Genomic DNA, 13766 nt, shown 5'->3' with positions numbered 1-13766 from the left:
AACTGACGGCCCTGAAATCTTCTCCTGAGCCGAGGGCTAATTACTCCCTATGCCCAACAAACACGTCTATTATCATGCCCCCCTATTATTAGGTCATCAAAAAAGTAGCAGGCAATCGGGGTCCCCGAAAGACTCTGTGCACCATTTAGTCAATCTCTTTAATTCTAATTACTGACAGGCTTCTGCAAGGAGTATAGCGGTGAACCGGGTCGCTTAAATCGTTGTTTACATTCCCGAAAAATGTATAATGGCTGACAAAGGGGAAAGGTTAAGTTGTTTTTCTATCTCCATTCGTAAATTTGATCTGATTTAATTGATCAAAATCTATAATTCCAAATTTGGTTTTGAGTTTCAAAGGGCTAACGATCTCGTATCGGCTTACAGTACGTGATGTAATGCTGGGCCACTTCGTCTGATCTCGGTTTCATGAAAGCAAATCTCGATACCGCGTTGTCTCGCGTGGTAGTGCGTGACTTACGCCGGCCGCTTATGTTCCTGTAGAGGCCGCTTACATCCTCGTGCACGTGCGGTGATTTACGTGCAGGCGGAAGTGCTTGAGGGGTAGCGATCTGAGAAGACGTGTTCATAACTGTATCACTCTCCCAATCGTGCGACAGACGTGTTACCTTATTATCGGGGTGACAGGGCGGAAGACGAACTACTCGCACGGGTCACGCGATCTAACGAATCTGAAATGTATCCTACGAGACTGTGGACTCTTGGAGTGCGGAGACGTTACGCAGCCCGCACAGCGAGCGACACTTAAGTACCGGACCTATTGTTTGAAGCTAATCAATAGAAATCCCTGCAGGGAGTGGTGCTTGTTCTGGTCGGCGATGTTAACCCTAAAACTGACCATGGCAGAGTTACTATGTTAACCCTAAAACTGACCATGGCAGAGTTACTATGTTAACCCTAAAACTGACCATGGCAGAGTTACTATGTTAACCCTAAAACTGACCATGGCAGAGTTGCTATGTTAACCCTAAAACTGACCATGACAGAGTTGCTATGTTAACCCTAAAACTGACCATGGCAGAGTTGCTATGTTAACCCTAAAACTGACCATGACAGAGTTACTATGTTAACCCTAAAACTGACCATGGCAGAGTTGCTACGTTAACCCTAAAACTGACCAGGATCCACTAGGGATTTTAGCGCTATAATGATTGTACGTCTATGTAAAAGTATTGGAGTTACAGTCACCTTAGCACTGAGGTCGCTTTGTGCAAGCGGACCCAGGAAAGGGATTTGTGTTGACCATAAAACTGGCAATGAATGGTGGATATTAGGCGCTTAATAAATTAATTATTATTATTATTAATGACAGAGATTGTACGTAGCCCTAAAACAGCACTGGCGGAGAGTATATGCAGCTAACAATAACAGGTGGCTATGTGGAACTGACTAGTACAGTACATTACTGTATTCGCTATGCCATGGCACCAGCAAGTGGGTACATGGAAGGAAACAATATTTATTACAACACGTTTTACTACTTTTATCATCATTTTTCAAGTTTTAGAAACATAAAAAAAAATCCCAGTGATAATGAAAAAGGGTGTTGACGCAGTAGAGCGCTGCCTCTGAAAAATGGTGCGAGAAGCGAGATGCGGTGTTCGTAGACGCGATCCGAGATGGCACAAGGCTGATACAGCTACGACCCGTTTACCAGTTTGGTGAACCAAACATTGTTTTCAGGACGCTGAAAAACAACCTACCCTACCCCCCACCCCTACCCCACCCCTAAGGGAGACAACTCCTCTGATTTAAGTGACGATGTGGCGTAATATCCCAAATCGTCCCACAGTAAAACAATTGTTTCTTTCAGGAGACGGAGAACACATCTCACTTTGATCTTTTCCAACGACAGACATGGATGCCCCCCGGTGAGCGGGACTAGGCGACGAGACAAAGAGTGGGAAGCAAAGTGGGGGGTGGTAGCATGTCTATGACTGTTCACCTGTTAACAAGGCCAACGTAAATAATATTAGATGTTTACATCTGGAACTGTGAGATCAAATGAGGGCAAACGTACCGGAAACGGGAGTAGTGGAGTAGCCCAATGGAGAAAGTGTCCGCTCGTCACGCCGAAGACCCAGGTTTGATTCCCCACATGGGTACAGTGTGTGAAGCCCATTTCTGGTGTCCCCTGCCATCATATTCCTGGAATATTGTTAAAAGCGGCGTAAAACCATACTCACTCACTCCCGTTTACGATTGTTTCACTTGTATGACGACGTGCGTGCGAGTGTCACTGCCTGTGCTAGTCCGCACAATGCCGGTTTCATAGTGCAAGCTCACTGAGATACCATGCATGCTGCAGTTTAACATTGGCTAGCCAGTCCGACACAGTATACTGACCCCCGATGACCAGGCCGCGTTTATCCCCTAATGACGGCCGCCAGGCAGGGAGACATCATGTACCATGTAACGGGTTATATTGTGGCCAGGAATGGTCTCTGTTGATTCAGTTCCTGGTGTACCATTCCAATCACGAGGCTCCGTTTCTCACGGGGGCGGTGGGGCAGCCTAGTGGTTAAAGCGTTCGCTCGTCAGGCCGAAGACCAGGGTTCGATTCCCCACATGGATGTAATATGTGGAGCCCATTTCTGGGGTTCCTTGCCGTGATATTGATGAAATATTGCTAGAAGCGGCGTAAAACCATACTCACTCATGAGTTTATTCAGTAGCTGCTATTTCGGAGTGCGGCCTCTTTGATTCCACTTGTCTCTCGCCTACACCCATGACAACCCACGCGTAGCAAAACCACTGGTTTGATAAAGAGGAGACTTAATATTACCAATTATAAATATATCGATTAAAAATTATTTCCAGTAATTACGCTTCACATGTAACCAAACATGGCAATTTTGCTGATTTTCCGACCGGAAACTTTGTCCCGTCATTTAATACCCTGGTTCCCGGGTTTCATTCGGAACAAAGTGCGTCCAAATTTTATGGCTCCCATTTTATCATCCGTTTCCATGTTTGTCTAGTTTCCGACTAACAACCCTAAATGCACAACCCTCCCTTTGTCGCGGGACTGGCTGCGTGCTCGTGAAAAACGCGCGAATTGGCAGCGTTGGTAGTCGCGTGCGTAGTCCTGTACACGAGAGCCATCATTCGTGCCAGTCACAAAACAAAACCCATCCTCCGAGAATTCTGATAATAGGAATTTTTCCACAAGGGCGATTACGACCCAGGCTTACACTCTAGGGGATATTTACGGTTGGGTTGCAAGACACGTCCGTCGACTCGTATAACTAGAATCAGTGGTCGCTTATGCTCTTCAAAATTCCAATTACATCTCAACGTAAACGACTACCAAAGGGGGGTTACTGCAGCATGGGCTGGCGAACCAGTGACGTCTGTTAACGACATATCGATCTCGGGAGCACACGCGCAATTCTCGTCTGCGCGAGACTTGGTCTGCGGGACCATAATTGTCACTCTTTTCATCATTATCCATGTTTAACTACCTCCCATATTTCTATATAACGGCTCATATTGTAGACGAGCTATTTTAGCCCGTCTACCGACTAGTCATGAGTAAGAAAAGAAAATTATTATTACCATAGTCGTGATAACCTCTTGAATGAAAGGACCCCGTAGTTGAAGAGTGTGCTGACGAGATATTGAAAGGCACCGAGTTTATCGGGTCAGACGCGAGCATGTGCGAGTTAAACAACATTTCACCATAGAATACCATAATACCGACCTACAACAACGGAGAGGAACGACGCTGCTGTGGAGCCTTGGAATCTACAAAGTGGTTTCTCCAGCTGATGACAAGTCAGACTTCTTAAAGAACATCCCAAACTAAACTTTTCGGATGGCTGTCTGTGTCACTGACCGTTATGGCAGCACATATAGCAATAACTGTCAGTAATGTCTCCGTATGTAACACATGGATATGTGTGTGATGTACTATTGTGTGTACATGTGTGGTGTACTATTGTGTGTACATGTGTGATGTATTGTGTACATGTGTGGTGTACTACTGTGTGTACATGTGTGATGTACCATTGTGTGTACATGTGTGATGTACTATTGTGTGTACATGTGTGATGTACTATTGTGTGTACACGTGTGATGTACTATTTGTGTACATGTGTGATGTACTATTGTGTGTACACGTGTGATGTACTATTTGTGTACATGTGTGATGAACTATTGTGTGTACATGTGTGATGTACTATTGTGTGTTCATGTGTGATGTACTATTTGTGTACATGTGTGATGTACTATTGTGTGTACACGTGTGATGTACTATTTGTGTACATGTGTGATGTACTATTGTGTGTACACGTGTGATGTACTATTTGTGTACATGTGTGATGAACTATTGTGTGTACATGTGTGATGTACTATTGTGTGTTCATGTGTGATGTACTATTTGTGTACATGTGTGATGTACTACTGTGTGTACATGTGTGGTGTACTATTATGTGTACATGTGTGATGTACTATTGTGTGTACATGTGTGATGTACTATTGTGTGTACACGTGTGATGTACTATTTGTGTACATGTGTGATGTACTATTGTGTGTACACGTGTGATGTACTATTTGTGTACATGTGTGATGAACTATTGTGTGTACATGTGTGATGTACTATTGTGTGTACATGTGTGATGAACTATTTGTGTACACGTGTGATGTACTATTTGTGTACATGTGTGATGTACTATTGTGTGTACATGTGTGATGTATTGTGTTCATGTGTGATGTACTATCGTGTGTACATGTGTGATGTATTGTGTACATGTGTGATGTACTATTGTGTGTACACGTGTGATGTACTATTTGTGTACATGTAAGATGTACTATTGTATGTACACGTGTGATGTACTATTGTGTGTACATGTGTGATGTACTATCGTGTGTACATGTGTGATGTATTGTGTTCATGTGTGATGTACTATCGTGTGTACATGTGTGATGTATTGTGTACATGTGTGATGTACTATTGTGTGTACATGTGTGATGTACTATTGTGTGTACATGTGTGATGTACTATTTGTGTACACGTGTGATGTACTATTATGAGTACATGTGGGGTGTACTATTGTGTGATGTACTATTGTGTGTACATGTGTGATGTACTATTGTGTGTTCATGTGTGATGTACTATTTGTGTACATGTGTGATGTACTACTGTGTGTAAAAGTGTGATGTACTATTGTGTGTACATGTGTGATGTACTATTGTGTGTACATGTGTGATGAACTATTGTGTGTAAATGTGTGATTTACTATTGTGTGTACATGTGTGATGTATTGTGTACATATGTGGTCTACTATTGTGTGTATGTGTGTTGCACCAGTGTGTGTACATGTATGATGTATTGTGTACATGTGTGATGTACTATTGTGTGTGTTTGTTGCACCAGTGTGTGTACATGTGTGATGTACTATTGTGTGTATGTTTGTTGCACCAGTGTGTGTACATGTGTGATGTACTATTGTGTGTACATGTGTGATGTACTATTTGTGTACATGTGTGATGTACTATTGTGTGTACACGTGTGATGTACTATTTGTGTACATGTGTGATGAACTATTGTGTGTACATGTGTGATGAACTATTGTGTGTACATGTGTGATGTACTATTGTGTGTACACGTGTGATGTACTATTTGTGTACATGTGTGATGTACTATTGTGTACATGTGTGATGTACTATTGTGTGTACATGTGTGATGTACTATTGTGTGTTCATGTGTGATGTACTATTTGTGTACATGTGTGATGTACTACTGTGTGTACATGTGTGATGTACTATTGTGTGTTCATGTGTGATGTACTATTTGTGTACATGTGTGATGTACTACTGTGTGTAAAAGTGTGATGTACTATTGTGTGTACATGTGTGGTGTATTATTGTGTGTTCATGTGTGGTGTACTATTATGTGTACATGTGTGGTGTACTATTATGTGTACATGTGTGATGTAGAATTGTGTGTAGATGTGTGATGTAGAATGGACTGTACATCTGTGATGTAGAATTATGTGTACATCTGTGATGTAGAATTGTGTGTACATGTGTGATGCATGAATGTTTTGGTCATCTATAGGATGTTGCAGCCGATGTAGCAGGAGGCGTTTGTCGCCAAGTGTAACGGGATGTTCGTTTACATGTCAGTAAAAACAAAAGGAAACCATCACAAATGTAAAAGAAAGACCTGGAATAGAAACAGGAATATAATACAAAAAGAGATGTATACACGCTATATATCTTCGTATTTTGGGGTTTGGAAAGATCCGTATGTTTCTAATCAAATAAACGACTATACAACATATCACCAACTTCTAAAAGATGTACCTACTGATGTGAATAATAAAAGTTGAAAAAAACAACCTTTTAAAAGATACTTCAACAGAAAGACAAGCCGACATTAAAGAATTTCCAATGTCTGTTTGACATATGACCCTTTGTTACAGTCCGAATAGTCACTACGTATGACGTCAAAAAACCTTGGATCCAACAGAAATTGGGACGATTCAACAAACGAGAAAAACAGACATGAATGAAACAGATAGCGATATTTTCGAATAAAACCAAAGTCACGAAAGTTTTACTGAGGGGCAAAGGAAAGGATACATACATGTTTTATGCTGCTAAAAATGAGTGAGTGAGTGGGTTTAAGTTTACGCCGCACTCCGCAGCATTCCAGCTGTATAACGGAGGTCTGTGAATAATCGAATCTGGACCAGACAATCCAGTGATCAATGAAACACAAAACGGTTATTCGATGGTGGTGTTTTTAAATCCTAGTAGTGATTTAGTCCTTATGTGTCCATTCTTTCGGCGTCCGTTCCAGCCTAGTAATGTGTCGATAACATTTGTCACTTTTATTTATTATGTTTTGGTAAAATCCCAGTTTTTGAGTATATACTTCTTGTTACTGGCAGTTTGGCCAGGGGAACGGCACCTGTAATGTTTTAACAATAGAATATTATCCATATTGTCCACCGATATGTAATATTGTGCGGTGAGATTACATGCTTGTGGTACATTATCTATCAGATGTATACTCTCTATCCAATCACTTCCTGTTCTGCTATGTACATGCTACATCAGGTAGAGTTGGGGGGAGAGTGCACACTCCGGCACAGCGATGACTTTACATAACATCACTGCTTTAGGCTAATTTGCATATCACGTGACCGGACTCTCTTGGTTGTAATCAAACGCGCATATTCATAATAAGAAGAGACTGGACTCACGAAAGCTTTTCGGCGCTCTCTTCATAATGTTTTACATTGTTACATATATATTCGTCCACAACTGCGACAGTAAGGTCTATGACAGTACATATTTAGATATCAAACTGGCTGCATCGTTTGCTCTCCGTCGGCTTCGATGACAGCACGTGGAGCCGTACAACTAATGTAAACAAAGGATCGCTACGCATGTTTTTTGGATATTTTCTCAGTGAAACTAAACCATTCTATTAAAGATGTTTAGTTAGATGTGTAGACTCGTCAAAATAAAAGAGTAAAAGAAATCTGTACATTATATTGAATGGACATTGCAAGATGTGACGAATCGTCACATTTTTCTGGCCTGTGGCAGGGTTACTATGCTGGCTTGCCGCATGGAACTCTGGGTAGGAGAGTGGGGAGAAAGGTATTGTTTCTTCGTAAAGTTTAGCAATATTCAAGATTTAGGACGGCTTCCAGCTGACACCAAAAATGGACACATTGTACCCACCCGAGATTTGAACCTGGCCATTAGGAAGATCACGGGTATTTACACAGTAATGACCCTTGTTGTGTCCACAGACTGGCCATCAATGTGACGTTGTGACGTTGTGACGTTGTTGTTTTCTGTGCCCTGACAAACGCTTTGACTGTGAACAATCTTAGTTACAAACCGACGCGACAGAATATCGCGGACTGCATCCACTCACTCACTCACTCACTTACTTATCATTAGATAAAGAAGGAACGAGTGCCTCATTAGTTTTAGGCGCCGCAATTACACCTACAGAGTTACTTCCCTTGGGCACACCGGGATCCTATCGTTGTGGACCCGAATCTCTATAACCCGGTAAACTATGCGCATTAATTAGCTATCAACAGACTCTAACAGACCAGCCCATGCCATCACATGTATATTGACATGCCCAGTAAGTTCTCATTCCGTGTGGAGTCTATTTCAATCAATTTATGTATGAATGCATATAGGCAGTCGGACATCTGGTGATCGACTGCTGGTGTTTCCCAAGCGATGTTGGTGGGTGGTGCCTTCGAGGTCGTTGTTCCGTGCCGCCGACTGGCTCCTGATTATCTCGCTGGAAACAAAATTCAATTTATTTGTAAATTGAATTTCGTTGAAATTTAACAACGTGAGATGAAAAATGATTTACATTATCGCATGGACATTTACAACAGTAGACAAGTGGATTCAATAACAATAACTATATTTACATGATCTAATTCAACATATGCTTCCATGAATACAGCATAAGAATAGAATCCTTAAAATTTACGTACTTCAACTAAAATGCTTAACTAAAACTCTACGGATTCCAGTAAAGTTGATGGGCTTCGTTCCTTTTCAGCACATATTGGTAGTTATTTGTGTTTCCTTTAAATGATGATATACCCGAGTGTTAATCTAACACAGGGTGAACCTTTCAGAATCATAATAGGTCATAATAACTGTAAATAAATAGCAGATGTTCAGAAATATTTTTAAACACTGATAAGTACGCCTCTTGCGTGCAGGGGTTGGTTTATTTGTTGTATAACGCCGCAGTCATGTTATCTTCTTTATAATACTTCTGTAAGTATATTGTGTTAACAGAGTAACCAACGTACGTCACACTCCGAAGTTTTTTGGAGGAAGTTCATTCATTCATTCATTCATTCATTCATTCATAATGGGATACCCATGTGTCAACCTAGTCAGCGAGCCTGACCACCCGATCTTCCGACTAACCTGGATTGTTGAAGACTTAGTCTAATCCGGATCTTCACGGGTCCTCTTGCAGGGAGTCTTGGGAGACTCTTCGTGCGCACAAAACGCCCAACTTCACAAGTCCCCCTCCTACTGAACTTCCTGGCGAAAATATGGAACTGAACTTAAAATTCAGATCTACTAATACCACGCGAATATCATCGAGATGTGTTTTATATATAGTTACATAAGCTGGGAAACGTCGAAAAGCTGCATCGTTTCCGGCTGCCATCCCCCGTGAGATGGGCTGTTCTCCAACATGACCTTGATATTTTGTATTCAACGGGACGTCAAACTCCATTAATTCTTCAATGTAGGGACAAAGGTTGTACATTACTATTACAGTGCATATGGACGTATACTGAAACAATTATATCGTTTGAATGTTTGAAGTTTTAAGGAAACCTATTGAAAAGGTTTGCACCATGACATTACCGACAAAACCTCACTCTGTTCATGTTTACAACTTGTGATTACAAAACTACATCCCAATGACGCCCGCTACCCTGTGGCGAGGAGTTTACATATGCATAACCGTAAACAGAAGGATCTGACCTCTGAAGGCACATTGCAACTGTTGGTTTGTGAATTACAAGTAATCGGAAACAGTACTTCAAGTTGTCAGTTTCTAAAATGGTTTCAAAGCACATGAAAACCTTTTACAAAGTAAAATGTCTTCCACAAAAATATTACTTTTCAATATTCCGAAAAGAACACACACACACTCGCACACACACATACAGGCGCGCGCACGCATATCACAATGTAAATTTTCGGAAGTACAACGGTTTCTAGTTCGCATGTTCTTGTGTCTGAATATTTTTACAACACCTTGAACCTCAAAACTTGAAAGAAAGAAAGATGTAATTAGTGTGTGGATCCAGTTTGTTGGCTGAACAATACGTTCTTTCGCCATTGTGTTAATTTATTGAGCTGCCTTCAAGTGAAATGAACATTAACTACCCATATTCAAGATTTATGTGCGCAAAAGGTTTCGTTTTATTACATCACTGCTTTGTACCCACTATCTACTTCAATCACAAACCATAAAACAAATGTTCCCTTTCAGTAACAAGGCTGATTTACATATAAGACAATACCAGACAGAATCATTTGTCACGTGACGTTTCACACCACTGGGTATTTGAGTGACAAATATTCCATGAAAACAATATCAAAACAAAAACAATATCGCTATATCTCACTCGTATTTACAAAACAGACATTCTAAAAATGTCGTGTGAATGTCAACCCTTGTGTTAATATTCCCGTCACGCAAGAGCCAAGAAAGAGTGGAAGTTGATACAAAGAGGTGTGACAATAGTGAATTAACATGTGTTAGGGGGTTAGTATTTCCCCTTAGTGTTATATATCGCCCTGATATACGGAGAAGGCCAGTGTGTTGACCCCTTGAGGCATTATATCAATAGCGATGCGACTGGTAGACAATAGCCTGCTAATATTCTCGGTTTTATACCAGTCCTATAGCCGGACACATCTCAGAGACCCGACAACAAATATGTCAGACACAGAGGACGTGAGAAGGTCAGCCTAAAAACCGGACGACGGGTGAAATTGAACACGTCTCATGGACAAATATATCAGTACTCAGGTCGGATCCCGACTCTCCAGCGGTCTAAATGTCCGGGGGAGATATCAAATCAGAGCCGAGACGTGAATCGTGGGAAATAGCTCCATTGTCCGCCATTTTGAGTTGTCTAGGAGACACGTGCAGATCCAGCACCTGCTGGGGTAATACATGCATGTTTCCAATACGTCGCCAGCAGCGTCGTTGTAGTTGACAGATCGCTGTGGGGACGGTGCTGCCGACGTCGTGTGCCTCTGACACATTTCAAATAACATGGAGGGTCCAGGACCTGCCACAATCAAGTCTTGCGTTTCCGCTGTGAGGTGTCAAATGACGTCATTATTGCGTCATCACAATATGCGCACTGCAACTGGTAGCGATAAATCAAATGCTAACAATAGGATATAGGGATTTCCCATTGTGGCGACGTTTTAACTAATAACCGACGTTAGGGCGGTTTGCGGAAGCTTGTAATTTACCTATTATTGCCTCGTTCAATTCTGACGCGACAGACCTGCGATTGATTGATGGCCCTCGGTCAAGATATTACTAGCCGAGAGACTAATTTCTTTGTCACATGATCAGCTCGAGATCTGTTTCTCAATAATACCAAAGCCTCCCCAATCGTATTACACCAACTCTGACACACCACAGCGAACCCTTATCCATGTAATGAAAATACGAGTACGGCGATACTAAGCGATAATTCTTGACACTACAGGATAAAATATCAGTAATTAGTATAAGAAAGCTTTACATAATTATATAAAGGTTAACTCGCAGAGGGAGGATCCTTCATTCAAATGTCAGCTATCAAAGCGTCTTTAACACAGCGGGGTCGAGTTTACACCAATCAAATGGTGTTCCAGTCGATCAAATCGAACAAAGCATTGATGATGACGACTGCACTGACACTATTGTCGGGACTTGTTGTTTAATAGCTTAACCAGGCCCACCTACGAATTAGTTGATCCGATCGACCGTGGCACAATACAGTTGCACCTCCTTCTAAGTGTGTGTTTGCTAAACACTTACGTGTGTTATTCTTTGACGGGTCTCAAGCCGAGTTCACATCTATTTTTGAAGAGAGAAAATGACGGGGGTTGTTTATTTTGATTTTGACACCTCTCCGTGGTTAATCAGGCATGTGGAAATCCTTAGACTGAAAAAATGCTAATTTTCGAAAACTACCTTCTTCCGCAAAGCGCGTAAGAACGAAATAATTGCTTTCTATTTATGGAGCAAAGGTTTGACACTTTCTATCCGATTGTAGGTTTAATGATTTCTGTGTCAACGGTTGCCGCATTCCCTGTAATTGTAAAGTCTCAGGAGAAAATATAAACATTTATTCGTAAATCGCCGTTCTCTAAAAGGTGATACAATACAAATAACATTTAAATAATTAAATGATTATGAAATATTTTAAACAACGGATTCTCAGTTTTCACAATACACAGAGAATCCATTGAAACACTAGCTAAAACATTTTACGTGTGGGAGACGTCGAAACGAAGGAATAGTTTTACTAATCATAAACATTACGAATGCTATTTTATATGTAAAGAAGTTAGTCTTTTGAATATATTCACATGGAATGTTAACGGTGTTCTTTGAGCAATAGTATCGCCTTTATCATTGTATGACCGTGTGGAAAGGGGCTCCCGACTTGCGTCTTGGACAACTCTCCATATGCAGCTATCACACTCTCAGAATGTCACTTTACAGAGACATGACTTGTTTGTTTCGCACGGTGAGTCAGATAACTCTAACTACGATATAAATGTGATAACAACATGGGGGAGGATAGGATATGTTCCGTTGCGGAGAATCGTCATATGGGGTATTTATCAGAAGGGGTCTGGTCGTTGGTGTGGATGACGGTGTGGTGCATGGTGTCGATAGGTGTTACTGTCGTCACAATGACGATGACGAGGGTGAGTTTATACTGCACGATGATCCAGTAAAGTAAACACGTTGAACGCCTACAGTGAAAATAACAATGTTAATTTAATGGAGAAATTCAGTAATTCACTGCCACGTTTGGAATAAGACAAAATTCTTACCCTTGACATACCAACGAGAAAGTATATAAATCGTCAACACAGGTTATACACTAAAATTCTGTGTAATTGTGTTTTTTCTCTTTTCCACGTGTAGTGGTATCAATACAATATATAACACATGTACAACCCCGAATGTACACATTGCTACTGAGTTGGTTATTCAGTCAGGGCAATGTATATGTTGCTAAGAGAGGTATCCATTGCGGGTAATTCTCGTTGTTGTGCTGACAATGCTGCAACAGTGGTGAGATCTTTAAGGCGTCTGTTACTGACACTGCACCAACTACATAATCGATAATTGTCTACCAAAGTCCTCAAAATCTGTCCCCACTTCCGGAATCGCGAAAGTCTAATTTCCCCTCGGCAAGAAATGCCCGCTTGAAGGGTCGCCATGACAGTTGGACGGGGTGCACCTGCGCGATGCTCCACTGTCAATTTTTCTCTTGCACGAAGTTCACTTGAATTATTTATCCGATAATTTGTCCTGTCATCGGAGACTCATTATGACAAATTTGTAATTAGCTTTATCTTTAAATACAGGCTGTGAAAATCACAGTTACTAATGTTTTAAAATAAAGCTTAATCCTTTGATCGTTGCAATCCATATTTTATGAGTTGGGCGAAGCTTTTGGCCATGGATGTAAAACGTACAGACTAATTTGCTTGGTCTTGTTAAAATATTCACACTAATGAATTGACAAGCTCGTTCGTGTTTGTTCTTGTGTTATCAAGGGTCATCTAAACCATACAGCAAAACAGGTTTTCAGACTTAAATTTAAATTATTTGAAGGCTGAGGATTCTTCAAGAGTCAATGTTCATTTTATATTAAACAGAATGGAAATAGTTTAAAAAGTAAAAGCGACACAGCCCTTTCCAAATCCATTAGAAATCTCTGCTAACAGTAAAGTCGATTTCACAATTCCGACTATATCATGTACAGGTGCTCGCCTAAAGGTGAGCATATCCTGTCCCAGTTCGTCATAAACACATGCAAAGGCTAGTCAATTGTTCATCTGAACAAATACACGTGGACGTATAGTACAGATCAAAATAGGGAAATCAAACTCAGGTTTGGAAAATGTAAATTATGTATGTATGAAATTATAGCCATTTATTATTACCAGATAAACAGTTTAGATCAAAC

This window comes from Haliotis rubra, unplaced genomic scaffold (genome assembly GCF_003918875.1).
Source record: "Haliotis rubra isolate DU_JTF1 unplaced genomic scaffold, ASM391887v1 Scf123, whole genome shotgun sequence".
NCBI classification, from domain to species: domain Eukaryota; kingdom Metazoa; phylum Mollusca; class Gastropoda; order Lepetellida; family Haliotidae; genus Haliotis; species Haliotis rubra.
This window is presented reverse-complemented; position numbering follows the sequence as displayed.